This window comes from Podarcis melisellensis (assembly GCF_964234715.1).
Source record: "Podarcis melisellensis genome assembly, chromosome: 7".
In the NCBI taxonomy this organism is placed as follows: domain Eukaryota; kingdom Metazoa; phylum Chordata; class Lepidosauria; order Squamata; family Lacertidae; genus Podarcis; species Podarcis melisellensis.
Window position 1 is genome coordinate 78,028,774 of NC_138539.1, and position 21,397 is coordinate 78,050,170.

General features: G+C 40.9%; 1 pseudogene across 1 annotated transcript in view; it reads left to right on the plus strand.

Moving 5' to 3' along the window:
* LOC309374818 (catenin delta-2-like) overlaps window positions 1-21,397 on the plus strand; it is a 273,387-nt pseudogene that overhangs the window by 148,047 nt on the left and 103,943 nt on the right. The window contains exon 3 of the transcript XR_014173497.1: window positions 12,330-12,442. The product of XR_014173497.1 is annotated as a catenin delta-2-like (transcript). The remainder of the gene's footprint in view (window positions 1-12,329; window positions 12,443-21,397) is intronic.

Here is a 21,397-nt window from a genome sequence, read left to right on the forward strand (position 1 = left end):
ATCCTTCCAGTAGCACCTTAAAGACCAACTAAGTTAGTTCTTGGTATGAGCTTTCGTGTGCATGCAAGAAGTGTGCATGCACACGAAAGCTCATACCAAGAACTAACTTAGTTGGTCTTTAAGATGCTACTGGAAGGATTTTTTTTTTGTTCTTCCTATTTATTGCTCCTAAAATCCACAATTGGCTGCTACTAGTTCCTGTTCTCCTGATTTCTGCTACTCCTTCATTAAGCCCCATCAGTTTTATCTGGTATGTGTTGTTTGGATTCTCATGCCATGACCCAAGTGCATACAAACATATGGTAATCTTCTGGCGTGAGATACCTTTTAATGATGACAATGGCATTTGTAAAGTAAAGCAAGCACTCCGTTAATTTTTATAAGGATTCTGTTATTCAGATTAGCATATCACATTTGGGATTTACAATACCAGGAGTTATATTTGACTGCCTCCCAGCTGTATTTGTCCTGCTTTTATTCAAAACTGGGACAAAGCAAACTTGTGAAGCCTTTAGTTACTCTTGCAAAAATTTCTTCCTCTTCAAGCCAAATGTTCTTTTGTCCCAGAATTCCATATTTCTATCCAATAAATCCAATATATAGGGCTAGTTAAATTGATTGTAAACTGCATTTACAAACTCTGAATTGTTCAAATGACAGTGTACGTTAGTTTCACATTATTCCTATACTTGGTTTAATCTATGCTGCCTCCTACCCAGAAAAGAAAAAGCTTTTTGAGAAAGTAACGTGGTAAGAGAAATATGACAGAGTTTTATTTGTAGTTGATTAGTCATCTGCCTTTTAATTTTAATCAAGTAGATTTGAATACATCAATAAAGTCTCAATAGGGGTGTCTTTCTGAGATCCTGGGAGAAATATAAGTGAATGGACAAGTTGATAAAAGTTAACACTCGCTGTTAGAATGGAAATACATCTTATTTTGAATCACTTTGGCAGTAACACATTGGAACCAAAACAGACAGAACTGCCAACAATTCAACATGTGACCTTAATGCAATTAACTTTTCCCTTATTGGCTGATATTGTTCCCTGCCAATGAGAGGCTGGGGGGTTGGGGAGGGTGGACATGATGTCCTGACTTCACGTGACATTCTGATGTGGGGGAGGGGCTCCTCTGCCCAGTGATAGACCTTCATGCTCTGGCACCGGGAGGCAGAGAGCAGGTGGGGCGTGTGTCCCGGGGGCATAGTGTGTGTCCCGGGGGCGTGGTGCATGCCCTGGGGGCATAGCACACCACCGGCAGGGACATGGTGTGCATCCTGGGGGCATGGTGCACCTCCTGCGGGGGCGTGGTGCCCAGCATGGGCGGGGGGCAGCCGAGATGGCACCCCACCGGGATCGTGCTGCCAGGGGCAGTGCATTCCCCCTGCTCCCCTCTTCCTCCACCAGTGCCTCTGGCACTGAGGTGGTGGGCCCCATCAAAAAAAGACTGGGACCCCCCACAGTGCTTCAGTCCCCATGAGCTGGTGCCCTTGCTGACAATTAATCAACCAAAGCATTGGTTGATTAATCTACCAATTCAACATTTAATGTTTGATGGTTTGTTGCTATGTTTGAGCCAGGGAGTAAATTATTACATCTTCTAAGGGTTTCTCAACTTCTGATCTATTTTGCAGTAGTGTTGTGTCTTTCACAGGGTTGGTCTGAGTTGAAAAGTGGGTGAATACCAGGGTGGAAAGCGCAGCTGTGCAGCCACACAGAAGAATAAATGGGGGAAGGAGTAGGGACATTTTAAAAAGCACTAGGAAACAAGTTGAAATGGTTCCTTTCAATGGCTTTCTCCTGGCAATCCCTCTTCCCTATTTCACTCCTTCCTCCTGTATTGACAGGACCACAGACCATAATACCAAGGTAGGCATGTGGTTTAAGTGTACTGAGAAAAGTACGAGAAGGTGCTCTCTAGAAGTGTATTTGTGGTGTCAGAAATTTGCCCCATTAAAAGTGCAGACATGATCAACCTATGACAGTGGCCAAACTTGGCCTTCCAGTTGTTTTGGGACTACAGTTTCCATCATCCCTGACCACTGGTTCTGTTAGCTAGGGATGGTAGGAGTTGTAGTCCCAAAACAGCTAGAGGGCCAAGTTTGGCCATCACTGACCTAGGGTTATAGGTCATTTGTGTAGTATCTGCTCTGCATGCAGAAGAATCCAGGTTCAATCCCCAGCAGCTCCATGTGGAGCTGAGAATGTGCTCTACCTGAAATCTTGGAAAGCCACTGCCAGTAGTATGGTAAGCCATCAATTTACCTTTGGGTTGCATTCTTGAAATTGTGCCTAATGCCAGCTGTGTATAGTCAAAACACATTGGGTGCAATGGCAGGTGGGATTGCCAAGGTCTCTCCTCCCTCCCCAGACATCCTCCTCCTTCCCTTCCTTCCTTCCTTCCTTCCTTCCTTCCTTCCTTCCTTCCTTCCTTCCTTCCTTCCTTCCTTCCTTCCTTTCTTCTTTGCCAACTGTGTAAAGTAGACTGTGCACAACTTAAATGTGCATAAGTTGTGGGCTTATTGTGTGGACAATGAGCCAGATGGAGTAATGATCTGACGTGCTATAAGGCAGCTTTCTAAGTTTTTGTTTGCCATTGAAATCTTGCTTTTAAATTTGGCAGTTCATAACATGGAGAAACCAGGATAAAACAGAGGAATAAGGGGAGATGTAGATAAGTGGTGGGGCTGCCATATGTCTGGGATTTTGAAGGAGGAATTGATGTCCAGGGGGAATTTCCACTATGCCTTGGATCTTAGGCAAGTCAACTGAAAAATTATGAGCTTTTTGGTGCTTTTGTGTGGGGGGGGGGGCGGAATCTAAAGAACTTTGGGGTTGTCTAAAAAAAGCTCAGCATTTTCGGGGGGTCCTGGTTTTTACTTTTTGAAATATGGCAGCCCTATAAGTGGGGGTTTGAACAAATATTTGAATGGAAGAAGTCAGTAACTTGGTGAAAAGGAGCAAAAATATAAAAGAAGAGAGAAACAATATCAGAAGAAGAATACCGTGAGCCCAGAAGTACAATGTGTGTTTTCTGAAACTCTGTTGCAATGTGCTGACCTAGATATTCCTCTAGAAAGTTTAGGAAATTGTTGGCCTTTTTCATTTTTTGCCATGACCAATATACATCAGCTTATCTTTTTCTCCTTCTAGATTAAAGGAGCACTGTCCTATCTGATCACATCCAACATGGTTCTCTAAAACTTGCAAGGTTACCTTTTTCTCCCACACTGTTTCTAGCTAGAGACCTTGCCTCAGTTTGACCCTTTGTGTCACTTCTGAGTTCCTAAGACGGCATTACGAAAGGATTTTCATACACATTAAAATGAATCTGTCTGAAGTCTCTTAGATGTAGTTTGCAGAATAGTACTGGCAAGGACGTTTATATAGGGCGCTTGTTTTTATGAGGCAGATCAGATGTGAATTTGTTTTGCCTAATATGAGGACTAGAGATCAGGGAGATCAGAAGCAAAAGGGGACAGGGCTTTGCTTAGCCCTTGTAGCCTTGAAATGTCCAGACCTTTGGGGCTTCTTGCACAGTTCCAGGACCTGGATGAAAAATAGCTCATGTTGTCCCATAATTCTATGTCAAAACCTCCCAGAAGTGTTTGATAATGAAAATGAAGCCAACACTACAGTTTCCCCCAGCTGTAATCATTCAGGGGCAAGTAAAGTTTCATTTGCTGAGATTTCTTCTTCCGCACAACTGTTAAAGGTGAGGAGCTCTGTTCTCCTTATCCATTTATTAAAATATATCTCTAATCCTTCCATTAAATTCAGATCTAAAGGTGATTATATACATTCAGCTAATTCAGTGTAAAACTAAACTTAACATTATCACAGAAGATAAACTGTAATCTTACATCCATTTACCTGGGAGTAAGCCCATTGAACTCAATGGGACTTACTACTGAATACAGTATACACAGGTACATATAGGATTGTTCTGTAAGATTAGCAATCATTAAGAGCCATTGAAAGCTGGCAAGAGAGGGTTGATTTCATCTGGCACCACATATGTTGAAATAAGGTGTCAGGTGAACATTTTTGGGGGGACATTCCACATTTGGGGTGCCACAACAGTAAAGGCACTGTCTCTGCTAGCCAGCAAATTAATTACAGAAGGTTGAGGTACCCTGAGCTGATCATTTTATTTCATCGGTAGGTTTGCGCAGATGTTCTCCAGAATAAATGACTGACCTTAGTGGATGGCTTCCAGAGTAAAAAGACTCTTTGTAATTAGTTGTTTTTGTTTTTTAAAAAAAGCATCTATCTGTATAACCAGTATGCATCAATAAATCGAACAAATTACATTTAAGAATATAATCAAGGAATATTCAATATGATATATCACATAATAATTTGTGTATTAAAGTGTTAACATTACAGGGCATGCAGCCAATGGACTTCAGATCAATAAACCAGAGTGTTGCTGGGCAAAACCAGTAATGAAAAGAGAGGCTCCCTGTTGTTAAATAAATGTGGGAAGAAGAGAAAGGGTGGATTAATAGCTAAAGGCCTCCTCTTAAGAAGAGGCATCTCTGTAGAAAAACCTGAAGCATTTTTGTTAGGGATTGTAGGACAAGACCTGCCAAGGAAAATAAGGAACTTATTTATGTATGCTACAACAGCGGCAAGAGTTTTGATAGCACAAGGATGGAAGAATGAGGAAACCCCGACAAAAGAACAGTGGCAAGAGAAATTGATGAACTACATAGAAATGGCTAAATTGACATACAAACTGTGAGACAAGGACAACTGTGACTTCAAGGAAGAATGGGAACGTTATACAAATTATTTAAAAACACAACAAAATGAACTGGACTCCTTGGCAGGTTTTGAATAAACATACTCAAATTTATTTATTTTTTCCTTCCAGTAGCACCTTAAAGACCAACTAAGTTAGTTCTTGGTATGAGCTTTCGTGTGCATGCACACTTCTTCAGATACACACTGTATCTGAAGAAGTGTGCATGCACACGAAAGCTCATACCAAGAACTAACTTAGTTGGTCTTTAAGGTGCTACTGGAAGGAAAAAAATTTTTTTTTGTTTTGACTATGGCAGACCAACACGGCTACCTATCTATACTCAAATTTATTGTTGATAACATGATGGACAGATACGTAAGGATATATACAATTTTATAATATGCAGAGAAAATATGTGCAGCGAAATCAGGGAGAAGAGCTGAGGGAAGTCCTTGCGGGGGAGGGGGAATTAAAAAGGGGTGAAATTATGTAGGTTTGACAATTTATATGGTTTATAATTATATGGTTTGACAATTTGTTATGTGGAAATTGAGCAATAAAAATATTTTTAAAAAGGAAAAAAAGAAGCGGCATCTCATTCTGCAGTGGGCTTCCAGCTATTTCATAACATGCAGCAAATTGTCTCTTTTCTTAGCATGCATAGTTCGCCTCCAAAAAATTGATGCCATCACAGCCTACATTCTTTCTCTGTTTTCCTTGACACTGCTGCTCACTTTGTCTTTTTAAGCACTCCCCAATGTCATGATGGTCACCTCACCATTGTAATGTCACCTCCCTAGGCTTCCTTTGGCATCCTTGTGCCATTTTTCTGACACTACTTAAAAAAAACACATGGTTTTGTTTATGCTCATCTTTGTACTGCAGCCTGGCCCCTGCAGATTTCCAGAGATGTAGTTGTTCAGTTCTCTAAAAACAACACTGTGTGATTTGCATAAAACTTTCATTACCTCCGGGATTTTTTTCAAAACAAGACAAAACAAAAACAAAACCCTGTCAGTGCAGGATGGCTCACTAGTCTTGGATTAACATTTTATGAGATTGTTCATTCTCCCCTGTTCATCATGAACAAAGAGAGTAGTTAATCAAAACAAATAAAAGTTGTGACAAAAGGCAGAACAGATTCACTAGCTATTTTCCACCCAACCTGAGCAAAATGTTATTTCTAGTTCCTATATTTCCTATTGTTTGGTAGGGTATGGGATTTGCTGGCATGCTGGCTGTAGCTTTAATTACTTCTAGAATGGTTTGGGGAAAGAGTTTAGTGGATCATGGAAAGTAGCTGTCGTTTGGTAAAGAATGTTTCAGAGCAGGTTTGGTTTGAGGGAAGTATCAGCTGTAACTAAGAGAAGGGAAGCTCCCACTTGGTCTTTCTCTTTGGGTGTACTGGAATTGGCACCACAGATGAGTACAGTACATACAAACATGTGCCATTGGAACAGGTCATCACCACAATTTATTGGGGAAAACCCAATACTTTTTTCTGGGGGGACGCAGGGGTACACATACCCCTAAACATTTTGTGAATCTAACAGAAGAAGAACCTATTTTTTTAAATAAAAAAATTGCTTCTTCTCTAGCACGGTGAATCACCAGTTCCATTGCTACCCCTGATGGCAGCCTCATTTCCTGTCAGTGTTTCCTGAGTCTCAGGCGGAAGCGAGCGTTTAATGTGTGAAGTAGGAGTTGAAATCTAGCATGGTGATTGTTCAGTTTCGTTGTTACCACCTCCGATGGCAGCTTCGTTTTCTTTCCCGGTGATTTTCTTGAGTCAAAATGAGAGTACCCCTAAACAGTTTTTTAGGAAAAAAGCACTGGAAAAGAACAACTTTTTTTGTACTGGAGTCCAGCCTTAGTCTGTAGGATTATATGTGATCAAGGGGTAGTTTTACATTCTATTTATTTATTTATTACATTTATATCACACCATATCTTTGAGGATCTCAGGGTTCTGTATATGATCTACCTAGGCATAGCCAAACTTGGCCCTCCGGGTGTTTTGGGACTACAATTCCCATCATCCCTGACCACTGGTCCTGTTAGCTAGGGATGATGGGAGTTGTAGTCCCAAAAACATCCGGAGGGCCAAGTTTGGTTATGCCTGATCTATACTCATTCTCTCTCTCTCTCTCTCTCTCTCTCTCTCTCTCTCTCTCTCTCTCTCTCTCACACACACACACACACACACACTTAATTTTCATAACACCTTGTAAAACTGGATAGTGAGATTCATGGGTAAACTGGGTCTACTTAGTCCTAGTCAAACATTCTAGTCCCTAGACCAGGGTTTCCCAAACTTGGGTCCCCAGCTGTTTTTGGACTACCATTCCCATCACCCCTGACCACTGGTCTGGCTAGCTGCAGAATGATGGGAGTTGTAGTCCAAAAACTGCTGGGGAAACCCTTCTCTGGTCTATGCTGACTCTCAGTCATGTAATAATAATATACAGTATTAAAACTTTCTTTTACACACTTGTTCAAGGTTTGCTGCATGAGGAAAGAGTTATGGAAGAAAATTTCTAGTACCTTGATATCAGTATTAAGCACTGGCTTACAATATTGAAGATCTCCGTGAGACTGTGGAGAGCGCATATTCTAGTTTGATAGAGAAGTATAAGGAACAGTCATAAAAAGAGGCTGTGTCCTCTTCAGAGTTCATCTACTGCACATTTTATTTTATTTTTTTAGTACCGCTTAGAAACGGTATAAAAACTGGAGACTTTTTCTGTCATATGAAGGGTTATTCTTGATTTGAGAAATTGTGCTGATTTATTGGTTTACTGCAAAATTGGTAGAGTTGGCTGAAACCTAACAGAGATGTTGGTACTGAGCCTATTGCTTCTTTCAAAGCTTTTAGTTATGTTTCCAGACATGGTGCTAAGACCACAAACCCTTGCAATCTGATGTGCTGCCTCTTCAATTAATCACTTGTTACACAGTGTCCTGTCTGGCTGGAGGCCAGGGTGTTTATGGGAAATCTCTCTCTCTCTTCTACTGATATCGATAATAGATAAGGATGCCACCAGGAGAGGTGAGAAATGGTAACAGCAGAACTGACTGACAGAACTGTCATCCCCTATTGCTAAAACTATTCATAGAACAGACAATATAAATCAAGCCAACTACGGTACTCTTTTCCACCAAGTAAGAGATGTGTTTAATATCTGTCATTTTCAGTAAAGGTGGGGGTAGATGGGGGAGAGAAGAGAAGATTGTAAGTAAATTTGATGTATGTATATTTCCCCCTAAGAATGAGTCGAAAAAATCCACGTGTGAAACAGCTGTAAAATGATTAAGAAAGAATGTGCAGATATTACAAGAGTTTGGCTTGGTCAGGTTTGAGAGAAAGAGAGTCTGAAAGACAATATTCAAAGAATATTTTACCCCTCCTTTCCTCCAACCTGGAGGCAGCTTACTAAGGGCAGCTTAAAGGTAAAAGGACACCTGACAATTAAGTCCAGTCATGAACGACTCTGAAGTTGCTGCGCTCATCTCGCTTCATAGGCCGAGGGAGCCAGTGTTTGTAAGTAAAACAACCTTGCAGTAATAAAATCACAATAAAATACAGTAAAATCAGCAGTGATAAGAATCTGTAGGACCTCACACAGAAGTCATATGATCCAAGTGACTAAACAAAAATGTATTCATTCTTTGTTTGGATACTTCTACTATGGGGACAGCCTGAATACCACCTAGGGGAGTGCATGTTAGTTTCCCATAAATCCATCAGATGTGATAACAGGTAGAGCTATTTAAATAAAATACTATTTTGTGAGATAGCAGCAAGAAGTGGAATATTTAGGCAGGAAATAAGAAGAGTTTAAGCAATTAAGAGTGCAAAACGTTCTGAAATAAGAAGAACTTCACTGTTCTTTGAATGCAGAAGTGGATAAACTAATGAATGGATAAGCTATGATTGTTTATAGTCTTATGCCTAATTTGTGCTTTAAAGGGGCTTTGTTGGTTTGTGTTATTTTTCTTCTGCGGCAACTGCACATTTTAGTCTTGTCAGGCACCTAGCAGTAGAAAGAAGCTGGTCATATTCTTTAGCTAATTACTGGAGTCTATGCAAACTTCCATTATTAAGTCTATGCCTGAAAGGCTATGTTGTTTTGAATACCTGCCCTTAATTTCTGCATTCCTACAGTGTTGGATGATGGGAAGTTTTGCTTCTGCACATGACTCTGGCATGATGGGAAGTTTTGCTTCTGCACATGACTCTGGCATGATGGGAAGTTTTGTTTCTGCACATAACTCTGGCAAAACCATTCTAAGCTGAGACATTCCTTCACCACCCTAGAATGTTCAGTTCACATTGAGTTCTTGAGACATTGCATCCTGACCTGTTCTTAGTGCTTGGTTGACCACATCTACGGATGAAGTAATAGTTTAAGTCTTGCTATATCAGTCACTAGTAATAGTTTAACAAGGAGGTTTTCACGCCTGTCCAATTCTGTGTTCCCTTTTCCAACCTTTAATCTATTGGTGATTAATGCTTATATGCAACCTTTGCTTTGTACTTGTGTTAACCAATCAGCAACAAGCACATATGTGGCAATGCTGTAATATTCAATAAAAGGGACTCCCCGAGACATGCTCGGGAGATGCCTCTCATATGACACTCATCACTCGTCTGTCGTCTATTTCAACCCAACACTACAGCACCTCACTAAGTTCCATTGCAGCAACCTGGTCAGGGACTAAGTAATATACCTGAAGGAGTGTCTCCACCTCTATCATTCAGCTCAGACACTGAGGTCCACTTCTGAGGGTCTTCTGGCGGTTCCCTCACTGTGAGAAGTAAAGTTACAGGGAACAGGCAGAGGGCCTTCTCAGCAGTGGCATCCTCCCTGTAGAACACCCTCCCATAAGATGTCAGGGAGATAAAGAATTACACAACTTTTAGAAAACATCTGAAGGCAGCCCTGTATTGGGAAGTTTTTAATGCTTGATGTTTTACTATGTTTTTATATATGCTGTAAGTTTCACAGTGTGGCTGGGGAAACCCAGCCAGATGGGCAATGTATAAACAGTATAAGGACGGGGTATAAATAATCCAGCTTTTATCTAGGGTTTTAATAGGTCATTAGATTTTATGGTAACTATATTCGTAATGTATTTTTGTTGGTGTTTGTCCTTTGATGCTATGGCCTGTCGGCTACGCAAATAAAGTCTATATATAATAATCGATGATGATAGCTGCTACAGTCTTGTCCTGGGCAACTCATGACTACTTTTTTATTTTTTATTTTGTTTAGACTGTTCTGATTATGGATATTCTGGGGCATACCTGGTGTGCCCCTTGTCTCTCTACAATCCATTGATTTATTTTATATTACTAACACCCCTCTGGAGAGTTTGGGATTTCTTGGCACACTGATGCATAAGAAGGTGCTTATTCTCATGTCTGTTAGTCTTATAGTCCAGCTTTTGTGTGTGTTTCATGTTTGCTGCAATCACGCGCAAAGCCTGCTGTGCTTCTGTGAAGGGAGAATTGTCTGCACTTTCAATGAGAGTGAATCCTGAAAGAAAAGAGGTCCCTGCACAAAATTAAAACCCTCCTTTACTTGAAACGATAACCAGAAAAAGTCCTTTCCATCCTCTTCCTAAAATAATAGATAGCACATGCCAGCAATAAGCCTCTAAAACACAGAACAACCAGACAGATATTGGACATCCTTTGGCACCAACCATCAATTTTTAAAGCCTTTCTCAATAAAGCATAGTTACTGTATTTGAAGAAAATAATCTTTTGTGATATTTTCCATTGCACCTTCTTTCAACTACTAGCATAATCCTTCTAGTCTGCCTTTTGGGTAGCATTGCCAACCATCTATTATTGCATACTAGTCTGACCAGTGAAAAGCATGTGCTATGTAAACTACTACTACTAGTCTGACCAGTGAAAAGCATGTGCTATGTAAACTACTATCTGAAAGCCAATGAACCCTAGGGGCAGTCCAACTGTTTTGTTCATTCATCCCTTCCTTTTCTTTGAACAGAAACCAGAGTAGCTTGCAACTGAAAATCAAATAAAATGCATACCCTCCAATATTTCTCCAATGAAAACAGGGACGTCCTATTCCATAATGATAATTTTACTATTTATACCCCACACATCTTACTGGGTTGCCCCAGCCACTCTGGGCAACTTCCAACATAAACAATAACATAATAAAACGTTAAACATTTTTAAAAATTACCTATACAGGATTTGCCTTCAGATGGCTTGTGGGTCAGATAACTCCATACCCTCCAGCATTTCTCCAATGAAAATAAGGACATCCTAAGGAAAAGTGGGACATTCCGGGATCAAATCCAGAAACTAGGACAGCTTCTCTAAATCTGGGATGTCCCTGGAAAACAGGGACACTTGGAGGGTCTGCGAATGGCAGTAAAATCATACCTGCAAATAATGCTAAAACAAAATAGCTGCATTTAACAGCAGAAATAAACAATCTCATAATATAAACAATGCAACAGCAAATCACAAGGGGTGGGGGGGACAACAACCAACATAAAAGCAGGAGCAGAAAATAAAAACATTCAAGAAATCCTCAGCTCTAAAAGTGTTCAGTATTGCAGCTAGGAGGGTCTCCCTAAGGAGGGCACTCTACCTGATTGACCCAACACCCAGATCTGCCAAATTTGCTTATTGGCACATGCTAGGCCAGGCATAGGCAAACTCTAGCCCTCCAGAGGTTTGGGACTTCCCATCATCCCTAGCTAACAGGACCAGTGGTCAGGGATGTTGGGAATTGTAGTCCCAAACACCTGGAGGGCCGGAGTTTGCCTATGCCTGTGCTAGGCTATCCTAAGGCATGCCAGATTCCATTTGGGTCACGCATGAACTGGGAACTTCTGCCGCATAGTCCACCATAACTTTGGCCCCTAGCCTCATACATCCCCCCCACCCGCTGCCGCCACCCTTGGCCCAGCCAGGAGGAGGTGGGCAGTCCTTTTTTAAAAAGTCAAAAGTTGATAAATCTACCAGTGGGGGGAGAGACAGAGGGTCATCCTGAAACCAAGAAGAAGGAAGCTTCTTGGATACTGTCAGGGAACTGCCATCAGCTCAGAGGCGAGAGGTGGAGGGGCAGTTGTGTTACAGGGAGCCTCCGAAGATCTTGTGAAGCAGTTCCTCCTCTGGTGAGGAGGAAAGCCCCACCTCCAGTGGGGAAGGGGGTGCAGGGACCAGAAGATGCTAGGGAGAGCCTCATCACCTAGCCTGAGCAAAGCAGAGGGAAGGCAAGTCCCCCTTTGCCAGCGCCCACTCTGGGCAGTGGGTTTGGGCGTGGAGAGGGGAGAAGAAGGATGGGGGTCACACGACTGTTATGCTGGGGGAGGTATAAGGACCGCCCACTCCCAGATTCTGCTAGTGACTGAGCGGACATGGACTTGCAACGCTCTCCACTGTAAATAGTTTGTACTAATAATAAAGCCCGGAAAATACAGGTTGGAGTCTTGCCTGTTTGCTCTCGAGCAACCACACCACCACCTGACAGATACATATTACCTGGATTCCACAAAGTTTGTAACAGAAGTGTGTTTTGCATTTCAGGAGTTACAGTTTGAAAGGCTTACCCGAGAACTTGAGGCTGAACGCCAGATTGTCGCCAGCCAGCTGGAGAGATGTAAACTGGGATCTGAGACTGGAAGCATGAACAGCATTAGGTATCGTATGAGAGTTATTGTGTTATTTCTCCAAAACTGATTGGCATTAATAATGGATTGTGTTCCTCCTCTGACATATCAGGGTGGAGCTGTGAATTATTAGCAAAGAGAAAATGATTGTGAATCGTGGGCAAAAATGGGTGTCGCAAATACTCGTGGAAACTGTGGAGGCAATGAAATAATTTGACTTCTGAATCTGCTAGGTTTGGCTCCTTTTTCTCATGCACTGGGATAAGAAAAATAAATGCAGTGAAAAATAAATGCAGTTTTTTGGCTTGTGGAAATGGAAAGAGTGCCCCAGATCATTTCCTGTCACACAAACATAACTTGTGGAAATATATTACTGGATAACCTTTTGGTCATTCTTCTAGTTGGATCATTTTAGTAGAGAAATTATTTATGCATTTTAAACTATGTATGATTTTTTTTAACTGCAATGTTCTGAAATCTGGTTCTTCTTGTATCTCTGGGAAATAATGAGAAAAATGTTCATGCAGGTAGCATGATTCCGTATGCAGAATTATAATGGTGCTATTAGATTTCACTTTTAAAAGGTTCGGTCTAAGCAGAGACTTGCATGGAATACTAAATTTAGGTTGGTATCTTAGGTTGCTTGTCTGAAGGCGTGATTAGGCTTGTAAAGTGAATTTGTAGTAGAAGATCATTCTTGTAAGAGGACAAAATGATTACACTGGAGATGATCCTCTAAACATTTCTAAACAATTACATAATATTAATGAGATGTTGACAGAAGAATAGCCCAGTTATTGCTTCGTGATAATAGGCCATACACTTCATGGAGCCAAATTTGCAAATAATTAAAAAAGCACTTCAAGTTTGATGATATGCCAGAAATTTGAGAGACCCGGAAAACAAAATAAAAATCAAATGACTGCATAGTAATTTCTGGTTAGTCAAAATCCTTTAAAACAATATTTTATTTTAAATAATTGAGCAAATGCAAGAAGGGGGTCAAAAGGTTCGCAATGTGGTTTCAAGATACTGCCAATCTGTTCTTAAATGTGTGGATTGATTCTTAAGCATCTAAAGGCACAGTGGCAGTATTGGAGTCATTGACGTTAATCAGACATGTGATTATTGATAATTTTATACATTTCCCCTAAATTCTTCCTAACAGTAGGAATATTGCCTGATCTCAGTAGTATGTGCACGGGGGCCTGGAACAGAATCCCCATGTAAATAGGGGGTCACCTGTACTCCTAGGACAACTGAGAGCAAAGCCAACCCCTGTATATAGGGTTTATTGACCTGACTAAGGCCTTCAACACTGTAAATCGTAATGCCCTGTGGACTGTCTTTCTGAAAATTGGCTGCCCAGATACATTTGTGAACATCATTCAGCTCCTTTGTGATAATATGACAGCAAAATCACAGGTAACAATGGCTCTCAAAGTGAACCATTCACAGTGGGATCAGGTGTTAAACAGGGTTGTGTTATTGCCCCAACTCTATTTATTATTTTCACTGCCATGAATCTACACATTGTCAAAGGGAAACTCCCCACCAGGGTAGAAATCATATATCAAACAGATGGAGAGCTCTTTAACTTGAGTACACTGAAAGCAAAGAGTAAGGTTACCATAACTTCCGTCATAGAGCTACAATATGCTGATGACAATGTAGTGTGTGCACACTCAGAGGATGACCTCCAAACCATCCTAAATAGTTTCACAGAAGCTTATGAAAAGCTTGGCCTATCGCTCAACATCCAAAAAACCAGCTACACCAACAAGCACAAACCAACCCCTCTGCAGCACCACTAATCAAACATAATGGTATAACATTAGAAAAGGTCAATCACTTCTCTTACCTGAGCAGCTATTTTTCCACAAGGGCAAACATTGATGCCAAAATCCAGCATCGCCTGAGCTCTGCGAGTGCAGCTTTTTCCCCAGTGGAAGTGCAGAGTCTTTGAGGACCGAGACATTCTTAGAGAAACCAAAATGCTTGTTTACAAAGCTATTGTACTACCAACCTTACTATATGCTTGTGAAACATGGACCACTTAAAAACACCATCTCCAACTCCTCAAAAGATTCCATCAATGGTGTCTCTGAAAAAATGTACGTGTCACTTGGGAAGACAGGCAAACTGGAAGAAGCAAAGATCACCAGTGTCAAAGCAATGATTATTCAACATCAACTTTGTTGGACTGGTCATGTTGTGCGGATGCCTGATTATCATCTTTCAATGCAACTACTCTATGCCAAACTTGCGGAAAAAATGGAAAGCGTAATGCTGGCGGTCAACAAAAGAGGTTTAAATACTCTCTTCAAGGCAAATCTAAAAAAAAGTAGCATAAACCCTGACAACTGGGAAACAGTGGCCTGCAAGCACTCCAATTGGAGAACAGCCTTTACCAAAAGTGTCATGGACCTTAAAGACGCTCAAACTCAGGACGAAGAAATGTTTGGCAAACCCTTGCCTTGATCAACTCCTGCCTGGAAACCTATGTCCCCAATGTGGATGGACGTGTGGATCCAGAACTGGCCTCCACAGTTCACTTAACAGTCACTGTTAAGGCTGTGTTCATGGAAGACAATCTTTCTTAGCCAAGAGTGATCACCAAAGAAGAATAAGATGGTGATTTACAAATTTGTATCATAAAACAGGAAGGAGAGAAGAAGTTGTTAGTTACATTGGGAAATTAACCACCTTGAACTGAGGACCTGAAATCTTGATCATGTGTTGTCCAGCTCCAGATGCTGTGGAAGGTAGAGAATTGTGTTTGGAAATACATGGTTACAGAAGTTGGGCGACATCCCTACTCTCTACTGAGTCATAGCAAAATGGGGGGGGGGCGTGTTTCCAGGTGCTTACCCAGGGTCTGTGTTCTTTTGATAATCAAGACTGTCATAGTTTTAAGAAATATGATTTATGCACATATTTATACCTGAGTTTAGATGGAGGGAGTCCAGATCTTACAGCACAGTCATCTCAGGAGGGGCTTTCTTCCCACAGCAATGCAGCACTGGAGTCCAAGGCATCTTTCCCAGCCTGACTTCAGCCAAAATTATTCTGCCTATTCCAAGTCTGCTGCTGTGCCAAAGGCCCCAAACCCAAGTGTGACATCATGCCCAGTTGCCCTTGCAACTTTCCAGATCCCCTGCCTCTGTTCATACCTCAAGGCAGGAGGAAAAAAGACATTTTCTTACATGCCAATGGCCCTGTATTGTTTCTTAATGGCCCTAGCTTGTTGTTGTCGTTTAGTCGTGTCCGACTCTTCGTGACCCCATGGACCAGAGCACACCAGGCACTCCTGTCTTCCACTGTCTCCTGCAGTTTGGTCAAACTCATGTTTGTAGCTTCGAGAACACTATCCAACCATCTTGTCCTCTGTTGTCCCCTTCTCCTTGTGCCCTCCATCTTTTCCAACTTTCCCAACATCAGGGTCTTGGCCCTCACTTAGCCAGGTCATTTTGCATAGGCTAGCCCAGGAATTCCTCTGCAGCTTGTATTTCTCCTTTCATCTCCCAATTAGTCAAAATCCTACCATTTATTAATTTCTAGGGTTTAGGGTAAGGTTACCAGATGACCCCGTTGCCTGGGGACAGTCCCCGGATTGACAAATCAGTCCCTATACAAAATCCATTAACATTGAAAAGTGTTCCTGTATTCATTGAAAAAAATCTGGTAACCTTAAAACTTTAGGGGGCTCCTCAGGGCTTTTTTAAAGCTGGAACTTTAGGGAAGAATGCAGAGTAAGCAAAGCTAACATAGCTGGAGGCCCCACTATGTTACAGCAAATACTGCCATGTAATTATATTCATTTTCTAAAACCACAATCTACCTTTTGACTCAATGGGAGATCTCAAGGAGGATGCAGTGTATTCCATGTATTATTCCATGTAAAATGAGGAGGATAGGCAGGCCTCCTAGAGTTGCTCTGATCAATGTTTGGTCATTTTCACTTGAATACCAAACCAGGCTGCAGTGAAAAAGTGAAAACCCCAAGTCTGATCTTTCAGTACATTGTATGCTGATTTGCTTTTGTACTTTCACAGTACACTAACACTCAAATTAGTTATATATAGTACCAAACTGATGCAAATGGCTTTCTTTTCTTACTAATTTAGGAATAGGTCGCATTATTCTGATGAGTGTTTCCTTTGAAACCCCAGAACGGACCCCCTTTTCATTCTTTTTTTGTTTCCCTTTACTTTTGGCTGGTGCCTTTCTTGCCTTCCTGACTTTGGCAAGATGTGAAACGCACAGTAGGGGCTGTATCTGGAGCTTGAAAGGAGATGGGCTCAGTGTCATAATAAGGCTTTTCCATTTGTATGCTGCTCCAACCCTACTCATGAGGAAAATCAGTTACCATGGGACTCGGTATTGGAGACTCTTTGTGAATTGGAACAAAAGCATAATAAAGCTATTATGAGGAGCTTCGCTGAATGGTTTAAAAAGAGACTTGGTGGTGATTTCCAGACAAGGGAGCATTGGAAACTATAAAGTTGATTATTATATCATGAAAGTAAACTGTAAGTTGCAGCACTGGATGGGTTTTTTAATTTTAAAATTGCAATGCAAAATGTTATTGCGTCGAAGAACTTACAATTTTGAGCAAATAGGCTTAAACACTATGCTAATGATAAGGAAGCGGACGCGGTTGTGGATGTGGATTAAACTACTGAGCCTTGGGCTTGCCAATCGGAAGCTCAGCAGTTCAAATCCCCACAACGGGGTGAGCTCCCGTTGTTCAGTCCCAGCTCCTGCCAACCTAGCAGTTTGAAAGCACGTCAAAGTTCAAGTAGATAAATAGGTAGCTCTCTGGCGGGAAGGTAAACGGTGTTTCCATGTGCTGCTCTGGTTTCACCAGAAGCAGCTTAGTCATGCTGGCCACATGACCTGGGAGCTGTCTGCGGACAAACGCCGGGTCCCTTGGCCAGTAAAATGAGATGAGCACCGCAACCCCAGAGTTGTTCACGACTGGACCTTTACCTTTAGCTTTGATGATAAGAAAAGGCAATTATAAAAATCACAAATCCCTCTTTTCAGCACATAGACCAATGATGGCCAAACTTGGCCCTCCAGCTGTTTTGGGACTACAGTTCCCATAATCCCTGACCACTGTTCCTGTTAGCTAGGGTTCATGGGAGTTGTAGTCCCAAAACAGCTGGAGGGCCAAGTTTGGCCATCACTGACATAGACAAACCCTATTGGATGTATATAAAAATGGTATTTTGTTTCTGAAATCTTTTATATATTTGTAGAATTTCCAGGGATCAACCAAGTTACATGTTGCCCATGCTAAATGCACATGCTTGTCCCATGAATATACCGGTAGCTCTCCAGTCACGTAGAGAGTGTGGAAGATGCACAAGGAAACTGGGCTGGGCTGCAAGATACATGTTACATGAGAATCTTCTGCATCTTCTGCAATCCTCTCAAGGCAAATTTACAGCCTCCCAGATCATGGACACTGAGCTAAAATCTATGAGCTTTTTAGATCATGCCCAGTTGCTCACATGAGCATGCAAAGTCAACATTTTGAGAGAGGCTAAAGCAAGTCACTAATTTTGACCAGTGACTTCAATCTTAGTGAGACCAAACTCCCTGAAGTGGCTGGTCTTATTTAGCCATACAAGTACTTTTGAAGCCTTCTGAACACATGCAGTGGTCACCTGATATGATGATAGAATATAACATGTCTGTAGTCCTATGGGCTCCACTATATTGGACAAAGTGCTGTCGTCTTATATGACTTATACATCTGCCTAAGCAGAACAATAATGAAAGCAGTCATAAGCCAGGTCTTGTGACTTGTTGTGCAACAATTTTGTACTGTTACTTTACTTCGCATACAGGAAAATGCAAAGCGGTGGAATATTTGCTTTGAAATTTCTTGATGGTGCAGTAATTGTGAATAAGCATCACATTCAGTACCCTCGTTGTTGACTCAGTGACTATCTGTTTAATTGTGTTTGTATGTGTCTTTAAAACAAATACATCTTATAAACCCTATTGTCAACAACCCAGAAAACATGTTGTTGGGCAGTATATACATGTTTTAAACAAAATAAAACTAATAATACGCAAACATGAAGCCACTAGAAAGCTCAGTCAGGAGATGATAAATTAAAGCTTATTTAAAGGTAAAGGTAAAGGGACCCCTGACCATTAGGTCCAGTCGTGACCGACTCTGGGGTTGCGGCACTCATCTCGCTTTATTGGTCGAGGGAGCCGGCTTACAGCTTCCAGGTCATGTGGCCAGCATGACTAAGCTGCTTCTGGCGAACCAGAACAGAACGGAAACGCTGTTTACCTTCCAGCTGGAGCAGTACCTATTTATCTACTTGCACTTTGACGTTCTTTCAAACTGCTAGGTTGGCAGGAGCAGGGACCGAGCAATGGGAGCTCACCCCGTCGCAGGGATTTGAACCGCTGACCTTCTGATCGGCAAGCCCTAGGCTCTGTGATTTAACCCACAGCGCCACCCACGTCCCTAAAGCTTATTTAATTGCTTGCAAATGTACTCTATAGGTTTCCCCCTCCTCCCACTATAATAATCTGTACAGGAGCAGGTCAGCATGAAGTGGGGGGTGGGAGTGCAAAATATGAAAGGACAGTAGAAAAAGGAGATGAGAGGAAGACTGATGGAAAGCTTATGGAGTTTTATCATTGACATAAATCAATACATTTCTGCCAAAATATTCTACCACAAATCAGGAATTTTATGTCTGTTATAGGACACATTTTGCTCACCAGTCTCTACCGTTTTCCTCATCCATTGCTCCGTATGACTACAGTAATGTAGCTTCCAGTTATGGTTCTTTCATCATGGTTCCCAAAAATGGAAATGAGGGTCTCAATTTTCATGAATACCTCCTTGAAGTGGAGGGCAGATTTTAGGTCCATTATCTTCTCTCTCAGGATAATAGGGTTGCTATATGTTCTTTTTCCAGGACATGTCCTCTTTGTCATGGGTATGTAAAATGAGTGTCGTCATAGCGATCCATAGTTATAAGTAGAAGTCGGCAAAGGTGTCCTCTTTTTTGCTCTTCAGAATATGGCAAGACTGAGACTGAGTGTTGTGTCCTTTCTTTCTTACACTTTTAAGTGGTTGTGTTTTCAGCGCTGTTTTTCATAGCGTTACTTCTTTACTTCTTCTTTAATATTAATAATTTTTTTATTATGTGCTTTTAGTTATATTTGTTTTAATTTATGCCGAGAGCTGCCTTGGCTCCTGCACTGGGAGAAAAGTGGAGAATTAATAATAAATGGATAAATAAACAAAATTCCCCATCTTTTAGCTCATCACCATCCTTGGTGCCTTTAGAAATCTCCTTAAGGAGGGCCATCACAGGCTCTGTGTATTTCTTCAAGGTTGTAGCTGTCATCAAGGTGGCATCTTAGGGTATGTCTGCCACCTGCCCTGGATGGAGCTAAAATCAGTGTAATGGGGTGAAATGAGATGCCCAAAAAGGACAAATAAAAAGTCAGGGATTGTGAATTAAGGCCCTTAATTAAGGCTGCCCTTATAAAGTTTGGGAACTTAGGCAAAACAACTTGTCTGATAATATTCTGCATCCTTATAGTCAGTATTCTGCAAATGAAAGGCATTTTGAAATAATTGAAGCAGTAAGGGGATTAGATCCATAACACAGGGGAAAAAGGAAGGGGAGTCAATGAACATGTTAAAGGAATTGTCACGTTATCCAAAAAATTAGAAATTTAAACCTTTAATTTCTTTGGTAATGAGTTATTCTCAAGTGTTCAGCATTAAGTGTGGTGCCTGTTTTAATCCATAAAAACGCAATTTATGTTTTTTTTTCTAATGGAGTAAACACAGATGTTTCACAACTTAAGCACATTCAAATCCCTAGAAAGAATGCCCAAAATATGAAAAACTAGGGAAAGACTGCAGTTGCAGTCATAAATTAATTTTTGTGCCGTGCTTCTCATAATATTTATTTTGCCAAAGATTCTTAGGTTACAGATATATTATAAATTCCCTGATGGCTAATTATTATAGTCAGGTCTATACTTTTAATGGCATAATTATGGTCTGATTGCAAATGACTCTTAAATAAAGCTTTGGTTGATTAAACAGGGTGTTCTGCTTGGCAATGTATCATTATTGCAAATATGTATTTCTTTTCCTAACTTTTTTTACACTCATATAAGGACAAAATCTTATACAGTTATTGCAGATTAACTACATGACGAAAACCAAATTTCACAATGCAGAAAGCCAGAGAGAATGAAATAAGATAGTATGCAATGAATATGTCTAAAACCCCATTATATGCTTGACCTTTATAATGTCCATCTCAGACAAAACAATTATTTATTCCAAATGTATTACTTTGCTGTGTGCGTGTGGTTTTTTTATGTTACCAGAGATGCTGTTTCAAAAATCAGTGCAAGCAGGATTTTAAAAGCTAGCTCTTTTAATACATCCAATACTATATACAAAAAGATGTAGGAAAAGAATTGTGAATTTTATGCATATGTGGTGGAAGTGTAAGAAGATAACATCATTTCTGGAATTATCTTAGTATTTCTATTAGTCGGATGATTGAATACCCTTTACAATTAAGTCCATTGTAATTACAATTAAGACCACTGCCAGGATATTTAAGAAGAAAAGTGAATCCAAACATCTGGAATTGGCATGAACTCCAACAAAAACCCCAATAGCTTCTAAATGGTGTTTACATAATGTGCCAACTATGCTTAAATTAATTTAGTATTTGGCTCTAATGGCCAGATTGACAGAATACGTGGAATGCCAAAAGAAAATTAAACAGAAAGAAACTTTTGAGAAATCATGAAACCCATTATAGCTGCTGGATTGTTGTTTTTAGCACGTAATATTTATCCAATGGCTGTGTGAGTGGAAGGTAGCTCATGCAAACACTCTCTTCCTTCCCCCCCCCCACCCGAAAACCCTCTCCAGGGGCTGCAATGTGGTGGTGGGGGTGGGAATTG